This window comes from Egretta garzetta, unplaced genomic scaffold (assembly GCF_000687185.1).
Source record: "Egretta garzetta isolate BGI_Z169 unplaced genomic scaffold, ASM68718v1 scaffold447, whole genome shotgun sequence".
NCBI classification, from domain to species: domain Eukaryota; kingdom Metazoa; phylum Chordata; class Aves; order Pelecaniformes; family Ardeidae; genus Egretta; species Egretta garzetta.
This window is the reverse complement of record NW_009260397.1, coordinates 3,305,447-3,322,626: the sequence shown is the minus strand read 5'-3', so window position 1 is coordinate 3,322,626 and position 17,180 is coordinate 3,305,447. Positions and strand designations below refer to the sequence as shown.

General features: G+C 40.6%; 1 protein-coding gene across 1 annotated transcript in view; it reads right to left on the bottom strand.

Annotated features, from left to right (window-relative positions):
- Positions 1-17,180, bottom strand: part of TMEM132C (transmembrane protein 132C) — a 159,235-nt gene that overhangs the window by 95,716 nt on the left and 46,339 nt on the right. The window lies entirely within an intron of this gene.

The window sequence follows — 17,180 nt, the reverse complement described above, 5'->3', positions numbered from 1 at the left end:
GGGGAGCAGGATGCCAGTTAGAATTACATGGCTCTGTGCGTAGCTTGGCCTCAGCACTGGATGGAGAAGGCAAAGGGCTGCTTAGCTGCACACCACCAGAGTATGCTCATCGTGGCCTCTACTCAGCAGGCTCTAGCTTCACCATAGCAAAGAGGCTAAAGCACGGTGAAAATGTCTTTTTCTAAAATACTTATGCAACACAAAATTTTAGTTATTGAGCAGCAATCATTTAACAAGATGTTGATATCTTCTTGACATTTATGAGGACTCAGCACCTAAGTTCCTTGGAAAAACTGGGGGGTTTGCATCTTTAGACACTAAAACACTTTAAAAACGTAGTCATGAATGACTGAGAGTACTTGTTTTCTTGTTGCAGTTTTTCAACAGTGAGACAAAACACGATTTAAGGCATTGAAAAAGAAAACTTTTTTTTTCCTTAGTATAAAAGCATAAGTGCTTAATTCTCTTATTTGTAACATGGAACACCATGAAGCTTCAGATTCCTGTCTTGCTCTAGTAAAACTGGCACAAACCGGATGCATCTCTAATGCCTTCAATTGAATTACTCAGAAAAGGGAGAATCAAATCCGTTACTGAAGGTTCATTAAGGCTCTAAGTCCCATTAAGTTTTCCAGCATATTACAGTTCAAATAAATGAACAATAAAGAAATATCTCATTAATAAGAAAACACTACCACCAATCTTGAACTCTGTATAAATCAGTCAGTACATTTTTGGCAGTATGTATTTTAGGAGATGTTTGGATGTATTTTAGGATACTGTTATTTAGCAACTGGAAAGAAGTAAAAATCGATCATTTAGATAATTTGTTCAGCTGTTCCTTGAGATGGGCCCTCAAATGGCATAATGTCAGTCAAAATGAGGGTCCTCATGTTTGGATTTTCAACAGACTTACAACTTTGTCAGCAGCTGCAAATTGCTCTTTCTACCATGTAGCTTGACATAGTCAATACCTGGGCTTCTGTTAATTAGGACGGACATTTTGTATGGCCAAGGTTAGTGGTAAAATACATTGCCAGAGGACGAAAGACCATGGTGACAATGCCATTTTGTTAATTAACCACAGTAAGGGGCATTAAGTTGAGTGGTTTCCATATATGCCATTATATAAAGCCCATTAAAAAAAATATTCCATCCCAGGGTAAAGTAGGTTATGTTTAGTGAGAAAAATCAATGTTGTGATTGCACTTAGCTCTGGAATTAGAGTATGAACACCCAGAAGATTGAACTTCCTAAATAAATATGCAGAAGCACAGTTTGCAACTCTCCCTCTACAAAGGGCATTGAGTTTTATATAACAAGGTCAATGGATGAATCAGAATTAAGTCAGACAGTACTGAGCCCCATACATTTTTAAATGCAGTCTGTACGCATATGCTACAAATGTTTTCACTTAAAATTTTTATTTACTTAGTGTTTGAGTGCTAGCAAGGAAAAGTCTCTTTAATTCCTTACCAAAGATTCGTTGACCTTGTTGTATGCTTCTGATTAAATATTAATTTTTTAAATCAATAGTGCCAACTTTGTACATAAAAAATTGTAAGTTATACTACCTCAATAAACCCCGAGACCGAGGACCTGGAGGCCAAACTACTTGACCATCTTCTGTATTTGCCCACCTAATCTATGCAGTATATATACATTTACCATGTTTACTTAAGGGAGGCAGGTACGGTGACAATAGACAGAGATGACAAACAGCTGAAGTACTCCAGGTTTCCTTAGTGTGTGCTCGCCCACTCCAACTGGAAAATTCTCCCCTTTGCCATCTCTGCTTACTCATGAATAGATGGTTGTCCTCACATAAAGGCTTTTCTGCACAGCCCTACAACCTGAAAGCAACCCCCAGCCATAACTTGTCAGCTTCGACTTCCACCCAAAGTGGAGTCAAAATTTTCCCCTCCAAAATTCTAGCCAATTATTGCGTTTACTGTAGGTGTCAATAAACGGCCCCTGTCGCTCCAGCTGTGTGCTTTCCCCAGCAGCAGTAACTAAACCAAAGCCCCAAGTCTGCTGCCCAGTAACAAAAATCACCCTTTCCTTCTTCTGGATCTAAACACAGACCCTGCTAAGCAAATCACCTACATATGCACAAAACCTATGGGCAGCAGCTCATTTATCTGAGTTTGATTGTCTATGTACTGAAAGTTAAGCATAGTTTTTGATCTTTTGACAAAAGCAGACCTTGCGATGGAAAGATGGAAGACCGACCATCATTAAGAACAGTGCAGAATACCAGAGGTCAGCTTCAATCCCAGAGTGGATTGAGGGTACCATCTGAACGGGGTTTTGAAGCTTTACGAACACATGGTAGCCAGAACAGTGAAAGACTTTCTTGCTTGAACTTCTAAGGTTATTAATTCATAGCACAGGAAATCTCTGCCTCAGCTTTATCTCAAAATAACTGTCTCTCTTTAAATCTCTCAAATAGAGAATTAAAACATTTTGCTGGCATGCAGAACGAGCATCTCAAAGACGTTACAGAAAAAGTTTCCAGCAGCTTACCTAGAAATCATTACTTAATTTTTGTTGAGACCAAGTAAAATAATTTACTTACACAACCTCACAGAAAATGCGCTCGTATAAATGTGCAATTTCCAAGCAAATATTTCATTTCCAAATTGAAGCTTTTAGTTGTATACAAAATTTCCATTTAGAACCTTATCTTCCTAACATGTCAAACTTAGAAATGATGCTTCTAATTAATACATTCTGATCAACTGCAGATGAAAATTAAGCTCTTCCATTTCACCATCCTCAAATTACACGAAATCTCAGCAGTATTTAGACATAATGCTATATAGCCAATAAAGACCATCACTGAAAGTCAGAGCTGAAGATGTGACTTAGGATTTCAGGAGCCCAAATTACAGTTTCCTATTTAAATTTAAATTTTAGTCTTGCAAAACTGCTATGGCCATGGAAGGGTTCTGCCACCTGCAGCAGTGCTGTTGGGAGGGCAGACTGCCAAGCACTCCACACAGTTCTTCACATGCTGTATGAGGTTGCTGACGTAGGCTAATCCTAGAGAGCATCACCTCTCTTATTCCAGAGAAAGTCATCCTCAAAGCACAGATCCAAGTGGGGCTGCATTGCCTGGGTGTGCTGTGCTGCAGAGAAGTAATCTACTAACAAAGGAAGAATCTGAAGTTACAGGTGGGCTAACACCACGCGAAGCTGATTAGGAGTCCCTGGCTGTACAGGTCCCTAAATTCCCTTTGGCCTGGCACCAACATCCAGCTGACTCACCGGCAAGCTAAATTGGTAGTGTTTATCAGGGGATGATTTAGCATCCTGGATGGCTCACTGCAAGATCAGATAAGCAGCAATGTCATTGCCAGGGAGGGGCAGAAGCATGAAACAAGGAGTGGAGGGGGGACCAGGGCAATACCCTCAGCAGCAGCAGGTACCTCTTAGGTGGGGTTAGCAGTATTGTCAAACTGCGCTCCAGCAGAAAGTTTACACAGCAGCTTAGGTAGACAAGGCTGCACTAAAGAATAAAAAGCTAAATCAATACTAAATTCCTATAATCAGTGAGCTTCATAATACCTAGAATAGTTTTCCAGACTTTAAACCTTCTGGTTCCTGTCAGATTGTTTGTTTTCAGAGGGTTATACTTAGCCCTGCATCTTCTGTGCTCCTCATAAATGCCATGCTATTCTCGGCGTGCTGTACTTTGATCTGAGAGCAGTCTGGTTTTAGATCAGTGACCACTGCTTTGTACAGACAGTCTCTTCAGCTCACATCTGTTGTCCAAGCTGCTGTGCTGGAAGACTTTTCTTTAGGAAATATTCAAAACGTAAATATTAGAGTCAGATGCAGATTCAGTCTAACCAGGGGGATCGGCTCATCTACAAGGTAGTCCCTGGGTCACAGAAGCCGAGCGTGGGCAGGCTGTACCTCACCATGCTGGGCAAGGGAGAGGGTGCTCGTGCTAAATCCTGGGCATTTCCACGAGTAAATCCTCGTCTGATTATATTTGTCAAATTGGTGTTTCAACTTAACAAATACTGACCCCTTTTGGTCAGTCTTCTCTGGAGCCTCAATGTTTCTTGCAACTCTTTATTAATCCTCCTTTAGTTGCCCAAACTAGAAGAAGCCCTTGACATTACTGACTGTAAAGGTCACACTGTAAGAAATTATTTTACTGTATCTCCCAAAACCCAGGGAGCCTCTCCTGGTGGCCTGTTTCTGGGGTGCACTTTACTAAGTCTCTAACCTTCCTGAGTTCTGCCAAAAAAATTTCAACTTCTTCATGCCATGATTTAAGTTCACTGCTTTCCTCCTTTGTTCCCAGAGTAAATCAGGAGATTAAAGCCAGCTGCAGGAACCCATAAAACCCAGGCAGGAGACTAACCACAGCAATTAAGCAAGATTTGTTTTATTAAGTAAATCTTTTTCCTTTCATCTTTCTATGCGAAATTAGTTGCTAGATCTCACCACAGCTCTCAATGAGCAGGACAGACATCTGCCTGGCAAAACAATATTCATTAAAAGCCTCGTTGCTGGCCTTAGTTGAGAAGGCAAAAGCAGAACAGAAGAATATGACCTGGTTAGCCGTGTCAACCTTTCAAATATGCTCCTTTAATTTGCAAAATACATGGACAGAGTAAGTGTGATTAAGTGGCTACAGCTCTGCTTAGGGAACATGGGGGATCAGGTATCAGCTCCAGGCTTCCTGCATGACTCCGCACAAGCCACAGGAGCCCTGTTTGCCTCCACCCTACCCCAGCAAGAAGACTTCCACCTGTGCTTCACATGGCCACCTCTCTACTACACAGGTTTTCATTTGCAAGCCATACGCACAGGTAAGCAGCAGATGAAACCCCCCATCTCAACTGGGGAATTCAGGTACTAAATTTATTAGGTAATAAATTACGGCTTTGGTTCCCATTAAGAAGGCTCTTCCAAAGGGCCATCCATGCAAGAATTTTGTTTCCTTTGATTTCTAGATTTACAACATGGGCTAATCATTAGCAAAAGCAAAGATCTTGCTCCTCGGAGCACCCTTTCTCCTTCAGGCATTTTCTTTCCCATGGAGTATCCAGAAAAGGTCTTCAGGAAACAGATTTGTAAAAAAGGGTAAACACCCTTTAAAATGTCAGAACAGCTTATCTCTAGGTATTTAGTCTTTGCTCTTCACTCCTTCCCCTTTTCTTTCACTTCTTAGAATGTTGGTCTATTTGAAACAACTCTGAAAAAATGCCATGTCAAAAAAAAAAAAAAAAAAAGAAAGAAGTATTTTACTTTCAAAATGCAGTAATCAAACCCTTAAGAATCTCCAAACCAGAATGCTTAAGCTTCTTGAATATATGTAATTCTGCAAGCAGCTGAGAAAGATTTCAGTATTTCTGAAACCTCAGCTGAATGGGACTAAACTTTCCCAAAACTGCGTATTTTGGTGACTTCACTGTCCATCAAAATTATACACATTCCTTACATTGCCAGTGAGCAATCCTGGGATTCAAAGCTGATCAGGGGCTTTTCTTGTGTAGTGTTTCTTACATAACTAAAATTACCTGAGACACTAGGAAAATCAGCTGTCTTATTTCAATAGGAATAGGTGCTTCATATCCCTTCGGAAGCTTTGAAGAGCTCAGCTGCAAGGCATGAGGTGGATGCTGTCAGCTGTATTTTTTTTTCCCCCAAAAAAAGAAATCAAATATGGTTTGGGATGTTCCATCAGAGAGCTCTTTGGTTTGGGCTGATTTCTGTGGTTAACTCTTTGTTAGCATTACCAGCCCTTTTGAGATGTCCGGTATCCCACTATTTATTTTATAAGAAAAGGAAAAAGAGATGCTTTCTGTGAAGCTTGGATACCACTACCTAAGTCACAGAGAGTCGTTTAACCTTCTAATGTATCTCATGGCAAAACTGCTTTCTCCAGCACTGAAGGTTAAGAGCACTAGAGTTAAGGGATTACAGGAAAGGCAAGAGGAAAAAAAAAAAAAAAGCAAGAGGGAACTACACAGCACAGAGAATCTGGATTTGTCTTCCAAGCTGAGAGGAAACCCAATCTAAATTTACAACCTGCTAACATTCTGCCTCCAGCAAAAATAAACACTGTAAACTCCTGATGTTCACAGAAGCTGTCACAGAGCTGCTACTGCATTTAACTCTAGCTCATCCTGCTTTTGGAGAAACAATCACATTTCAGTCCAGATATTACTGAGGGGTTCTCAAATCCACTGGTTGCGTGTATTATTTAGACCTGAAGCAGGCTCACAGGAGCTCAAAACATAAGGGAGCTCTTGCAATGGCTACCAGAAGGTCTACCTGCCCTCTGCCTTGGCTAATTGTATTTAAGGAGCCACTTAGGTGGCAAAACTACTATTACTGAGCTCAAATTACCAGAGCAGTAATAAGGTAGGAGACAAGATAGTCCAAGGTAGCAGAAAGCAAAACCATGCACCAAATAACTCCCACTCAGCATACACCTTCCTTTTCTTAATTTCCCAACCCATAGCTTCAAGGATTTCTTTGGAGATAGCAGTTGTCACCAGTCTCACAGTTTTACATGAAGTATTGTAGGGTTTAGATTTTTTTTTTTTCCAAGCCTCAGTTGCCAGAGCCATTTGGATGGAATCCTATTAAGAACTGGGGAAGAGGGAAAACTAAAGCAGAAGTGTTTTCAATAGCAAGAACTCCATATTTGGTTTTTTTGTAATTAATATTTTCATAACACTTGAGGTTGGCATCCCAAAATACAAAAGTCCATTCCCATTAGGAAGGATGGAGATCCCTTTCTGACAAGCACTGTCCAGGTATGGTTGCAGAATGATCTCCTTCTCACAGTTTACAATATAAGTATTAATCAGAAGATGGGAACATACAATTTGGGAGCTCAAAAACACAAGGGAAAAGACTGCTCTTCTCAACCCCCCTTCCATTGCCCTTTACGTGTTACTGATAGAATTGGCAAAAAATCTGGGTTCACTACAAATACAAGGGAAGCTTTTACTGAGAAGACCAAAGTCTTATAGAGCCTGAGAGGTGTTTGCAGCAGTGCTTTAAAACTGCTGTACTCATACCAAGCATTTTAGATGCTTAACCTTAACTGACTAGGGGACAGTCCGAGTTTGCAGTTTTCTTGTGACTTATTCACCCTTTCCATTTCCTTAAAGAACAAATGAGTAGAAAGGCTCTTTCATAATTTGAAACTCAAAATAAGCAATGGGCACGAAGCAAAGATCCATCTCACAGACTCTGCAAGGAACTGAAAGAAGTCGATGCATAAGCACATCTAGGTAAAGTCCCTGAAAAGTCTTTGCTACGGGATCAGGATCCAAGTGAACACTCATTTATGAAGAGTTGTTATTCCTTATGTGAGAAAAAAATTGGACATCATGCTGTCCGCTCTGCTGTCTGTTGAAAAGTGAGTTGGAATAAGCATCTGCCTCACACCAACACATGCTTGCAGAGAGAGACAGAGATGTGTGTTGAGTAAACAAAAAACCTACCAGGGTAAATCCAGAGTAGATTCAGCTGCACATGCGAAATACAAGCTCATTGCCTCCACAAATCTGTTTTACAGGACCAGAGACACTTTTTAGATAAGTAAATGCTTTGAGATTATATTCCCTACTACATGCAGTTTCTATAATTACAAAAAGATCTCTAAGCTGCATACTCATGACATTCCCCCAGCTGGCAGAGCAATAGCAGTGCTGAGGAAAATACTTACTGTTTGCAGAGGTTATTAGGATTATTACTCAGACCCCAAATGACTTTCTGAAGTAATCTTCCCCTGCAGTCCCTTTGTGTTTTTAATCCCATCCGCACTCCCCTTCAGCAGCTGTTATGAACACAATTTTGCCATCAGCTGCGCAACCATGAGGGTTGTTCCCTTTGCCCTTAGAGAAATACAACATTGTTGAGATCAACTGCTAGAAAGAGGAGGGGCCAGGTGTCCTTACAACATCACGAGGAGCTGTTCAGTCAAATGATTGTTTCAAATGTTACGTACTATGCAAGGTATTTCTACAAACAATGGAAGAGACTGATCATCAGGTAGTTCATCCCCAAGATGCAGCACTGTCTCCTTTGTACTCTTAATTAATCTAACTTAAGTTGACTCAAGGATGGAGCATTTTACCACTGCCCTGGAGAGAACTCCCTCCAGATAGCAGGGATCTTACTCTGCGACTGCTATAGTAACATGTGCTTCCATCCGTTTAGTCCTGCCTCCTCTCCCTCTCTTTGAAGTACCAAGCAGCACCAACCAGGGGCAAACTTTTGGCACAGATGAGTGCCAGAACTGCGATAAACAAAGTGGAAAGACTGTTCATAAAGATAACTGTAGAATAAAACAAGAATTATGGCAACATTTCCTTTATATCCCTCATACCAAGACTCCAATATTTGGTAACGGTTCTTGCTTTGCTCGTCATAATCCTCACACTTGCAGATAGCCACTTTAAGGTGCATTAACAATGCTGCTACTCTTGATTTTGTTTCAGAACAAGCACACCTTCTGTTGTGATCTGCATGCAAGAGTGTCATAGAAGTGCTACAAAGATGGTCTTGGTGGATACAGCAGAAAGAACTGCTAGTTTTTATGTCTGAATTGAGTCTTAATCTAGTAAATGCTGGCAGTGAGCTGTACTACAGCCTCCAAATTGGGTTCTTTCATGCTTTAAGTTTACCCTGCAATAGCAGAAATCCTTGTGCCCTGAGGCAGTTGCTGGTAGTTTGTGTATTTAGGTACAGATCTGAAGCCCCCGAGACTGCAGTTATGTCAGCAAAAATACTCCTGCTGACCTAAAGGACCTTGGATCAGAAGCACACATGGGTTTCCACAGGGTCACCACCTGGCCTGCCAGAGCCAGTGGGCACTGTCAGCAGGCAAGGCACATGATGGAAGCTCATGTGGCTCAGGAGCGAGAAAGCAACACTAATAAATTACAGATAGGATGTGGCTTAGGGAGTTCAAGTAAGGTAGAAAACTTTTCTCATCCTCCTGCAGCTTCTTTTGTAATTTAAACCTATATACATATATATATTTATTTTTTTTTTCCAGAAATGACTGAGTAGAGACAGACATACCTAATTTTCTAATCATTAAGAAATACTTCAAAACCTGGTGGGTTTTACCTTGTACATGCATGTATACACTTGTCCACAGATAGAGTATCTCATACAGTTTTCTTGTTTCTCTCCACTTTGTCTTTTCCACGTCTGTCCCTCCGCATTTGCTATCACTTGGCTTTGCATACCTCTACATCTCCTCTTGTAACACTCCTTTTTCACTTCTCTCACATTTATTTTCACCTTCCTCTTTCATTTAGAAATTTGACTAAAGCAGCCAAGTCACCAGTGAGTTACAGTTCAAATTCCAACCCATCCATCTCTGATGTCCTTTAGCTGCATTGAAAGGGCACCCTGAATCCAGTCGTAGATCTTCAACTTCACATTTGTCTGACCTCAGTTTGCAGTTGTTGCACTTGACAGAGCAAAGACATTATTTTATTTTATTTTGTTCTCCAAAAGAAACGCAATGCCAAAAAAAGATAGTTGTTTTCACTAAGCATGGACTCATGGCCAATTCATCAAGGCTGCCAGATGATACAAACACAGACAATGAGGGGTCCTCTTTAGACTGGGAAGTTTTCATGTGCAAAAGCATTTGCTAAATTAAATCAAAAATTTCTCTCAACTCCTACACAATTTCTTAGTGGAGAAACTTTGTCTCCACCTCATGATTATGCCTGCTGTCCCTCCTAATCTGTTACCTGATCCTCTTCAGGACACCTATTTCTGGCTTTGGGATACACTGTCAGAAAGCTGACTTGCCTCGGCTGGACCTAAATATATTGCCTTGACTAATGTATCCCAACAAAGGAAGCCCCTTAAACTCTTTCCACGTTAGGTAAGTAGTGTCTAATTCCTGTTATAGAAAACCAGGAATAAATATCGACTGTAAGATAAACGAGCCTGTCCAGCTGTAGGACTGTACACCAAAGGATTAGGTACAATTGCTCAGGCAGCAATTCACTTGGAAGTTGCTTTCCCTTTTGTATGTTTGGTTTGTCTTACCCCAGGCTCAAGTATCTAATTGTAACAGCAATTACTGCTGCAGGGCATCTCAACCAACTCTGCTTTCTCTGCTCACAGAGGCCTGTCAAAGCCATCTTTAATACTAATTACAGACTATCAAAGAAAGGGCTTTTCCTATAGAAACTCACCAGCAAGAAAGAAAGGGAATAAGAACTGCAATCAAAATAAAAGCATGACTTGACACTTTTTTAAACAAGGCACTGTTTGCCCTTTTCAAAAGGCTGAAAAGTTTTTTGCGTGGAGACAGGGTTGCCCTAGGAGGGAGCAGGCAGATGTCTGTGCATGAGTAATCCCAGGCCTTCTGTTTATTGCTCTACAGTTACAAGACCAGGTTTTACACTTTTAATTTGCCAGGCCCATTTACACCACCAATATTATCTCAACAACCATTTCTGGACATGCCCAAGGGCAACAGTACTGTAATGAACAGAGTGAAGTCTTGAGAGGTCAACCAACTGCTGAGCTCCTTCGACACATTGCAGGAATTAGCAGGAAGATTCTGGGATGCATCAAAAGAAAACCAGCTGTCGGTGAAAGCCAGGGGCAACAGCTTGTTCCTGGATACAGAGACTAAGGTCATGATACACTTAAAACAAGAAAAAACACCCACAAGATAAAATAGATTGGTACATTTGTAACTCTCATTGTGTTTATTCCTTCTCTTTGTGAGGATTACAATAAGCATAAATCACATTCCCTTTATCATCTCCTGGGGACTCACTCTTTTTCCCCTCGATGACTCTCCCCAAAAGTCATTTCAATTCATCTAACTGCAGCCAGCTACTAACTGCAGGGATGAAAATCATTTTGTTTCAGCTTGATGCAGCAGAAAAGCACTAGACCTAAATAGCACATGACAGGGCAGAACACAAGCACCTGATTTAGGGTTGCGCAGGCTTCAGCAGCAACAAAGGATTTGCTTTCTGAAAATGCTGAAGCAGCTACTCCCAACACTGTCCATATCAGACCAATAACATCCAAAATGAAACGCTGGGTAAACAAGCACATGCACAGATAGGTGAGTGCACACGGAGCATCCTCGGCAATCAGACTTGAAGTGCTGCCACAGAACCTCGATTGTGCCCTCTTAAGTTCTCCAACATCCTATGCAATTTCTGTTTATAGTTAAAGCCATCTCTAAAGATTCTCTAGAGTCTTAGGCTGTGGAGATAAGGTTGGAAATGTCATGAGTACATTACAATGGTTAAAACAGCAGCCACTGAATGAAAAGACCACTAATATATAGCATTATACATCTTCCCCCTGCTCCCTTCTGATTTGTGGGCACCTGATTCGTAACTTTGAGATGCTCAGGACTGGCAAAGTTGCCACACGTTCTTTTTTTGGCCCAAAGATCAAAGAAAAGCAGTGTGGGCTTGCAGTGATCCTCCACTTAATTTCTATACTATTCTGCAGAGTACTTCTACAAATAGGTGAGAAAAACTTGGTTTACAGGCCTCCTCTTGCTATAGTAACAACCAGCCTGTCATTATGAGGGGTATTTTAGCACTAGCCACCATCTAGCAGAAAGCTGATGAGATTGCCAGTCTAATGCCTTAGCAAACCTCTACCCATCTTCTAAGCCATTCACTTCCTCATTTGAAAAGCCTTAGATAAAACCAGTAAGAGTTATGGGGTATAGAACAACCAAGGATACAGAGCAATGACAAGTGCAAAGAGAGGAATATGAATAATATACAGAAGAGGCTATTATTCTATGTACTGAGGGAAAGTGTTTCTGCTCCTTACAAAAGGAAGGATTTATCTTCCCCTGATCAGAGGTGACAAAGCTAGAATGTTAATGCTAGAAAAACACAGGGAGGGCAGGAAGAAGGCTGCTAGCAATTTCATTTTGATTTCATCAGCCGATCATGCAATTATACATTTATTTTTTCATGAGCAGCAGACACTTTCACACTTGGAGTATCCCAGGGGAGAGACAAATTACCAAGTCTCACAGATCTTTCTACAAAATTCCACACATATTTCAGTCAAGCGAGATATCAATGTTCTTGATCTCCTGTCCTTTAGGCCTGACCTGGCTCATGTTACTGACTTCAAAGGGGACAAGACTGGCCATCAGGTACTAAGTCTTCTCTCAGTGACATAAGTTTCATGCAGACATAATTCAGGGCCAGCTCTGATTCTACCTTGCTGTGGATGATAATCAGGTCAGGCCTTTGGTGCCTAAGCTCCCTTAAAATTATAGTACCTTCTCTCCATCTATCACTACGTCGTCTTCTTCCCTGCTCCAGTCCATGTGTCCCTGTGAGCTTGCAGCTGGGGATGCTTATTAGCTCCCAGCAATATCTACGTCAGAAAACATCACATAAATGCCATTGTAATACTTCTACACTGAGGCTGGCTCATATGCACCCACTGTATGCTCTGCATTAATGCTCACAGTACTGAGTTTAATGTATGCAACCATGTCAGTGCGAGCATATTGCCAGCAAACACAAAGATGATAATTATTATTAGAAACAGCAGCCTCAAGAGAGAAGCTAGAAGCCCTGCTATGCTGTTATACTAATGCATTATTAGAGAGCTTATACCCCCAAAAGGTTTGTTAAAGGCAAAAGGAAGGGAAAAATTTACACCATAAATTGCTGGAAGAGCCCTGATTTTTTTCTGAATCAAAATACTTAAGGTCCAGGCATTACCCACTTGCACATGGAACTGAAAATTTATCACAGTCCTATAGATCTGTTGTTTCTGTCATTGGCAGGGAAAGCGGGTGCTAATTTGCAGCATGAAGGATTCTTCACTAGGATTTATTCACTAGGCTGAATAAATATTAACAGTACAGTTGCATTATCTGGAGCAAAGCTGCTATGCAGTTAATATGCAAAAAGTGAGCAAGTCTTGCAATAAACCAATATTGCTGTGTTGTAATACTAAACCATCCACTGCAGCGTGCTGGTCCACAAGATCCTTTGTGACTTCATTTTATGTCGTATGCTGGTAGGCCATTTTCCACTTTTTTATGATATTTTAAGCCCATCCTTTCAGCATATAAAAAGTAGAAGAAGAAAACGAGACAGACTATTTCAAATGTTTAAATATCATTACTGAAAAGTAGGAGTGGAAAAGTATCTGAAAAATCTCTCAAAACTAACACTGAATTAAGTATTTAAGTCAGGTATGTAAGCTTAGGACACCCTCCCTAGCACCAAGGAGATATATCAGATGACAGGATTGGCTCCTTCATCAGCCAGCTGAAATACAGCTACTTAAGTATGCTTTTAGTTGTCATCTAATTTAGTCTTCCACTACCAACCTGCTCTCTCAATCCAATTTTACTAATTTTTAAGAACCTTTGTCCTCCTAATCCTATTATATTGGTAATTTTAAAAAAGATTTTGCTTCAAGTGATTCAGAAAACAAACACTACCCCTGCCACCTGCTTCTAACTCCCTTCTCCCTCCCCCCCAAATGATGACTTTCCACACTGACCCCTGAGAACTCTTCAGTACTTTGGAACTTTTTTGGAAATTTTTTTTTTTTTTTGCTTTTTTTTTCCTGTAGCCCTTCTAGCTGGAATTTCCCAGCCTCAGTTTGCAAGGGTGGCATTTGGAACACCAATGACCTATTTTTTATTTTTACCTCTGCTATTCACAAAGCTTAAGCCCCCAGGATGAATGCATCTTCCCCGATGCATGCCGGACCCTCTCCTGACTAATGACATTTGTCTAAAGCTTCTGGTAAAAACAAGGACTGTGAGCTGAGCTGCAGTAATACCAAGGGTGATGCAAGGTTCACAAAGGCAATAAATCCACCATGTGAATGGTAGTGGGGAGATTTACTTTTTAGTGATAAGGCAGAGAGTTGAGAACCGAGAGGTTATGAAATCATTACTGGATGGGAGAGGGGTTTAAAAGAACAAAATTTTGTACTTATACCTTTATAGTAAAACTTTTACAAATGGAATTGTATGAGGGAGAAAAGCAGGGAAATAGTATTTTTTATTCCCTTAGATGAATATTCATAGTATATTTAATTATGAGGATTTGCCCTCTATATACATGTTAAATGAGGCTTCATAGCAGCCGTAAATAACATGAATGTTACAAAAACATGGTCACCTTGCAGAGCTAGAACGAAGGGTGTGAGCTGACCTGTGCCGCCTTTATTGTGCTCTCCTTATGAGAACGAAAAGGCTGCTTTCACAGACAAGGCTGAGGCCTACGGGCACACAGCCTGAAGAGTAACACCACCTTTCCTTTGTAATCTGAACAAATTTAATGCAGAAGCTATTGATGTAAAATGAACTTAGAACTTCACATTTCTATTTTTTCCAGGGTAGAACTGCACTTTAAGTCAGAGGCCTTATTAATGGAATAAGTGCATTTGTCTCTTGCAGGCCTGAAAAATAAAGCACTGAGAAGTAACATATGGAATATGCCTTGGGCAAGAGATTTTCTTCTGGTATTGCTGGTTTTGTAATAAAGTTGAAATCATGGAATGAGCGCACATGTTCCTGTGAAGTGTTTCACAGGGGGTGGCCTAAAATAAAGGCACCCCAAAATCACAGACATTTTTTGTAATATTGCTAATTGGAACTGTTCAAACCACAATGATCTGGGGTCTCTAAACTCATGAGATGTGGAGTTCTTTTTATTTCCTTCCCAGTTTTCCACTTTTGAGTCTTTCAAGTAAAATTCTTGGGGAAATTTCTGAGTTTCCTCTGCAAATATAAGGGCTCAAAACTTCATTTTATAATGGGAACTTGCAGTCCTCCTGCCATCCCCCAATGGCAGCAGGGGATGCTCCTATAAAAACAACCACCAAGATTGAAATTCTGTAGGAAATCGTGGGTTAACAACATTGATGTTAAAAAGCATGGCGGATGCAGACTTACAAGCCTACAAATTCAACCAAGCTTGTCTCCAAGTGACAGAAATAACTGTGAGGGGGTGTCACACTGGTTCCCTGGCTACTATCGCTGCACAGACAAGTGGACATCAACTTAGAGAGCCTGCATCGATTTAAAGCTTCCCACTAGTACATCCTATGCCTCTGAACCTCTGCTCTTAAGATTCAAAGATACAGAGCTATCAGTATCTCTTCTGCATTAGGCAGTTCTCTGCCTTAATTTCCCTATGTTGCTATAGGTAGAGTTTCACCACCTGACCTCAGAGCTGTGTTACACTTTTTTATATTAGTAAAGAGCTTCAGGACAGCAGAGTGATAAGCATTGTAAGTACAAGAACAAGAAGAGCCTCAGGCTGAGATTACCTTTACTTTTGAACATCTTTGATGCAAGATCCTGAACAAGCAACACAGTTGTCTTATGCTCAGTAAACATTTATATTCTTCCATTCTTGTCCAAGTACCTAGCTAACCGTAAACCTGAACAACCTGGAAAAAAAAAGTTATTCCAGTGAGAAGGTTGTGACATTCAAGAGGGCTTCTCCTCTTTAAAAGAGCAGTGCAACGGGTCTGCCTGGTTAAGAAATGCCCAAGCAAACAGCTTGACTTCCATTGAGTCTATTTTGATTTCAAACTCATAATGTCAACAGTTCCAAAGGAAAATGCATTCTGTTTTCTTGTTTCACACTTACAGAGCAGTTGGTTGGAAACCTAGGCATGAAGAGAACTGGGAGTCTCTGAAATGCTGTAGAACAGGAATGTTTTGCAACAAACAGCCTGATACAACATCAAACCGCTCAGAACTGCAGTACATATCACAGGCTCCTATTCTAGTTCTTCCCTTACATACAGTGATCCACAGGCCCTAGAGATACTGACTCTCTTTTCCCCACAAAAATTAAGAAGAAATCAAATGGATATCTTTCCAGCTTCAGTTTTGACTGGAAATCAGTTATCACATGAAACAAACTTAAGTGGAGTTATTTCTTTCAAGCCAATGAGTTGAGAGGTTATGTTTTGGTTTAGTAAGATGGGATAGGAACCATAGCCTGAATAGCAACCAAGGGAAGAAGCCCAGAGCATCTTTTGCATGTCTTGAACAAAGCCACATTTCTCATGGTCTCTTCCTAATGTAGAACCAAGTTGTGCCAGCAGCTCTGGGCACACAGCTATGCCACAGCGCGACTCAAAGAAATGGTATCACGGGTGACAGCAGTACCTGAGCGCTGTTAGAATTGCAGCCTACCTGTGCAGATTTGCCCTACCACTCAGGACAGTGAGTTGTTCCTAGGTACAGTGTTGCAGCGATACAAAGAGTTCAGTTCTCAAGGTCTGAAAACCTGCATAAAAATGTACTGAGCAGAGACAGGAAAGGCTGGAGTGGCAAAAGTTCTCCGCTCCAAGGTGAGCAGGAAAGACTGGGGTTTAGAACTGTTCAGCCCCCAGGAAATGAAGAAACACCAGGTACACTACACTGTCGTATTTGCGAGTTAAGAGAATCCCATTTAGCACCAGGGAAATCCATGCATTATCTAACACTGAGAAAGAATACTTATCTGTGCTGTTGCATAACCTGTAAGAGAATAACTTAATCAACTAATGAGCAAAAAAACTCCTCAAGGTTTAAAAAACTCATGGTTCTAATAAAATACAGGAAAGGTTTGGGTTTTTTCTTCCCCTCTTCTTTTCACTGTTAACATCAGATTCCTCAAGAAATATCCAGCATGGAGCCTATTTGATGATTCCTATATATTACTAAGCACCAGGAGCTTATGTTTATACCATATGTGTATGTGGTATACATGGTACCTTATGTAGAATATTCAGCATCAGCAAACATGTCTTGTGAACTGCAACGTATAAAAAAATTCTATGCTGTAAATGTTTTGGCAGCAAAAAATGTTTTACATAAACTCCAGATTCCATGGGTACGTATCATTATGTGAAAGGATATGTGCAGTTCTTCTGAACCTGAAGCAGAAATATAATTAATTAAATGGAGGACACAATGAACAACAAAATTTAACAAGCCAAGCTGTGATTAATGTCCTGTTCCCTTCCGAGAATTCAGGTAATGAATCTGATTTTACACTTCATGTTTTCAACAATGTATGCAGAGATAAAGTAATGGAATGTCCATTACCCTGGCGTAAGATTGACACATTCTCATAAAATGCTTTGTGATTGCATAAATAACATTGAACAAGGAAAAAATCAAGAGCATATAGCAC